Here is a 4,963-nt window from a genome sequence, read left to right as displayed (position 1 = left end):
AAACATACAACCCTATGCATTTACTTGAACAGACGAAGGAATTTATCACGAAGAAATAGGAAGGCCAAGTTTCATCTCTTCGTCCCCCTTCCTCTCCCTCCCCCCCAAAAAAGAAAAATTTTATCGAATGTTTTCTGGTCTTCTATTTTTTAATGATATAAAGTCGACAGCTGATAAAACTGGACAGTGGTCGCTGATTAATGAATAAAAAAGTGTGGTGGAGGGTTAGTCCAAAATGGAATATGTATTAACAACACGTCCTTTTAGATAATATCATGCGGTATAATCATGAACGTGAGTTACTAGTTTGCTAATTTTTTCATTCAGGAATAATTGCTGCTGGAAATATGCAAAATAATCTCTTTTACTTCTCATAACTTTTTTATTTTTGGCCTTGAATCGTTATCCAGTCTTCATTTTCATAAACACGCTGCCTACGAAGGTTACCGGAGATAAGTTTTAATTGATCGCACAAATACCAATTCGTAGTGTAAAATGCTTTCTTTTCAGATGATTAGATAAAGAAGCCACGGCCTTATCGACAAATTTAAATGACGTGAAACTAGTTGGTCTCTCATCCTCTGGGAGGACGGGAAGTGATAGGTACCGTCGAAAAATTTTCTTCCCGCTTTTTTGTGCAGCTGACTTATCTTGCGGAACTTCGATTGCGCCGATTCCAGAAACTGGAACTTCGACAGCTCTTCATCAAATCACTTTGGAAGCCCCACACATTTTCCTGTCTGACGTAAAATACTGAAATTTCTGTGCTTAGTGACTGAGTGCAAGTAGAGCTTCCAGAGGGTCTGCAGAACAGACCAAATTTCAGATTTTTTAACTGTGCTGAGTGACCAAGTAGACTTTCCAGAAGGTCTGCAGAACAGACAAAATTTCAGATTTTTCAATAGACATCCTCCCCAACTCACATAAACCGGGACGATGGTGTTCAGAGCTCTCTCAAAAGTGAAGATAAAGGTGGACCTCAAACCTAAGGTGGACAGCTTCGTATTTCGGCTCCACTACAGATACACATACGCCATCTTTATGGTGTCCATGCTCTTGGCGACACTGTACGATGCAATAGGTAAGGAGTCTCTTTCATTTACTTGTTCCTGTTGTTGCTGTTGTTTGTGTCTGTTCAATTCAGCCTTTTCCCTGTAGCTGATAAATTCTAATTTCATAACAATCGGTTCTTCAGCCTTTGTCTAATCAGTGGGCGTCACAGGAACCATTTTGGATTTTGCTCTTTCAAATTGGTGGATTCTAGCGTGATTTAAAATAATTGTAGGTGAAGGAGATGGGGGCATCTTCCACCAACTTTTAGAATTTACCGTCCCTTTATTATGTTTCCATTTTTATGAGACGATTTTGTAAGCACGTGTAAAGAAAAATGAATCTGCTCACATTTCTGTCGTGCTGATAAGCGCCCGTTGTGATTTATTGTGCTTACACACATGAAAACCCTTAACATAAGTTGAAATCCTAGGCCAATATAGAGTGATATAGACATGTTCCTTTAAAACTCACGACGCCTGCGTTTACTCTACTCGGTGAATTATGTACCTGGTAGTTAGCTGACTGTAGTGGGTGAATACCATTAAGGGGTAATTCGTTCTTTCTGCAGCTGATTGTCGATCAGCGAAATTAAGCAATTTAGTCAAAAGACTATTTATGTAGGTGATCATCTTGAAAGGACATACGTTGTGGACGCGTAAGCCACTTCGATATCCTTTGGCCAGTACGTGGGTGTAGTAACCTCATCCCAAGTTTAAATAATGGACCTTGGGTGTAATTGATAGTATTCTCGCTTGTATGGCGAGGCCCCCCAAGTTCGACTCCTGCATAATCATCCTCCTATGAAAATCCTTTGTACCACTATTCACCTTAGCAGAGAATTTATGTACTTGATAGTCAGGCGACTGTGGCGGTTTTAATAATCACTGGAAAGGTCGTAGAACTAGCAACGTCATCTCAGAATACTCGCTGAGCACCTGAAAGTTAACACCTTCACACCGAGCACTAATTCCTCTAACAATAAAAGGTGTACAGGAGATATATATATATATATATATATATATATATATATATATATATATATATATATATATATATATATATATATATATGTATATGTATACACACACGCATCTGTATATATGCATATGAGTCATTTGCTCATATTTATGCACAGTATGTGTACGTCCATGTCTGAACTAAACTCCAGCAACATCTTTATTCCTGTTAATTTTGCCTTGCATATTTCAGCTCAGAAAGCCTGTAGTCAAATATCACTTCTTTCACCGAGAGTGGACTATCCAGGGCACTTGAGGTCGCCACAAGGGTCATCTCATTTTCCCGACTAATGGCCAAGAGCTCTTAAAACTTGAGGTGTAAAATACAGATCGGTTGCTGAACTTTCACTCACATCCTGTTTGGAGAGGACACTCAGACGCACGAGTGCAAGTCTGTTAAATGGATAAAAAGAGCATAAGACCCCAGTCTAATAGCAGTTACTTAATAAGAAAGCCACTCTTCTTCGAAATATGACGTGGTTTGACCCATTCGGAAAATAATAAGGGTGATGGTCAATCGAGTTTCGAAAGGATTTACGAGGTGAAAGAATTTTGAGTCTTGACTAATAAAAGAGGGAAAACTATATTATCTTTTCCACCACTCAGAGGACTAAAACCGAGCGTGGCACATTTTATAGGATTAGAACGAAAACAGAGACCCTCTTTGTACGCCGTGAAAGCCACCACCACCGTCTAAAATTGCAGCGAAGTCAATTGGTGTCACTCCGGTTCAAAAGTGTTTATGTTTCGGATCGTTCGTGACAACAGGCGCCGAGAGTCGACTCCAGAGCACTTTGGGATTTGTTTACATTCGGAGCCATTTCAGATTAAAGATCTGCTCGATCTGAGAGCAGGTTTTTGTTGTCTTTCCATTAACATCAGACGCAATCTGCGATACAGATGAGATTGCCTTTAAGCGTCAGTCACACTCAGCCGTTGATTTAATGATATGGAATCTGCCAAAACTTAAAGGTAGGATGACGCTTGTTGTCACGTCTAATTTTTGCCAAGGCGAGTGATATAAATTTGAGTCATTGTGTCACGGTGATGGCTAGTTTAAATAGTTTTTATCAACGTATAGAATTACAATGGATCGCCGAATGCATCAATTGAATAAACTATCAAGGTCAATTGCTCAGGGCGGGAACTTGATATTACAACTTCAGTTCAGAACTGTTTCGATTCCTATGTCAACATTTACTCTCAGACAAATTGAGAGAAATTAGAGAGATTTATAGCAAGAGGATAACAAGGACTGCGCTTCCTAAAGTGTCGGTGATGGAGGTTAACATAACCAATTAAAATAAAAAGGGAGAATGATTCAAGCGTAAATCATATTCTGTCTTAAAAATAAAAAGCAAGAGGCCATTTCTGTCAACACAGATTTGCTCGTAATGGGTCTCTTTAGGGGCTCCGTTTGGTAAATCCCAGGCCACTGTAGAACAATAAAAACTTAAGCGGAGCAATATTGATCAACAGTTTACTCCACTAACTATGCTTTAGGAAGGAATAAAAAAAATATTTAGAGAAGGAAAACTGAAATTTGTCGGTTATCCACTGCATGTAAACTGCTTCAATTTAATTTAACCCGATGAAAATGATTGTTACTGTATAGTTTAGTCTAACGAGAGAAAAATGAAAAGGAAAATTAGATGAATAAAGAAAGACATAGCTTCGTTAATCTTGTCGGTTATCCACTGCATCAAAGATGCTCCAACTTAATTAAACTCAGTGACAGCGATTGTTGCTGTATAGTTTAGTCTAACGAGGAAAAATAAAAAGGAAAATTAGATGAAGACATAGCTTCGTTAATCTTGCTTCGTCTATAAGTACGTCAGCATCCTGTCAGTTCTTGAAGGAAAAAACTTTATCTGTAAAATATTCATTGCGGTATTATATTTTTACACGGCAATTTCCTTTATATTAAAGCACTCTTCATCAACTTTATACACAACATTTACAGCAATCTCAATTTAATGTCTGTTTTACAGCACATTTTCTTTTTTAAGTTTATCATAGAGAAATGTAGATACTTGCTTGTGCGTTAGATTGTGAAGTTAGAGGTGCCCTCAGGGCAATGGATGAATCATCGTGTCTTTGCTCTTGAAATCTTTAAGGAAGATTATCATCTTCTTTCCGGGACTTAGGAGATACTACTGTACAAGGTCTAGACCTTGCTGCTGTATGTATCTGTATGAACTCTCAGAGGACATCTCTCAGTTTAAACCGTTTATCACCATCAATCTTCCAAAGTTAAGTATACCTTAGTTTAACCAGACCACTGAGCTGATTAACAGCTCTCCTAGGGCTGGCCCGGAGGATTAGACTTATTTTACGTGGCTAAGAACCAGTTGGTTACCTAGCAACGGGACCTACATTATACATTGTATCCTACATTATATCCGAACCACATTATACCGAGAAATGAATTTCTACCACCAGAAATAAATTCCTCTAATTCTTCATTGGCTGGCCGGAGACTCGAACTCGGGCCTAGCAGAACGCTAGCCGGTAACTCTACCGACTCATCCAACGAGGAACTAAGAAACACACATTCCTCTTCCAGCATTCCTTCCTATTCCAACATTCTTTTGATTTTCCACGGAGTTCTTTGTCCTTATGTAGCTGGCTACATCCTGGACTAAACCCTATCTCTTCTTAGGCTTTGTCGAAAGCCTTGTTTTATCTATATTTACCTGCATAACAATGATAGTAAAGGAATTAAGCAATGATAGTAAAGGGATTTTTCTACCATATATCTATAGGTATACAATATGTGCGTCTGTATCTGAGCGTGTTTCAGATTTAAAATTGCATATTTATTTTTGCATCGCGTACTTGCGCACGTGTTTGTATCCCCGTCTCTGTGCAAAAATGGCCATTTGTTTCATGGG

At 38.6% G+C, this 4,963-nt stretch overlaps 1 pseudogene; it reads left to right on the top strand.

Annotated features, from left to right (window-relative positions):
* Positions 1 to 556: 556 nt before the first annotated feature.
* LOC136846107 (innexin inx2-like) overlaps positions 557 to 4,963 on the top strand; it is a 20,905-nt pseudogene continuing 16,498 nt past the window's right edge.

Source organism: Macrobrachium rosenbergii, chromosome 14 (genome assembly GCF_040412425.1).
Source record: "Macrobrachium rosenbergii isolate ZJJX-2024 chromosome 14, ASM4041242v1, whole genome shotgun sequence".
Classification (NCBI taxonomy): Eukaryota; Metazoa; Arthropoda; class Malacostraca; order Decapoda; family Palaemonidae; genus Macrobrachium; species Macrobrachium rosenbergii.
Note: the sequence above shows the minus strand (reverse complement) of the source record. Positions and strands in the feature narration are given on the sequence as shown.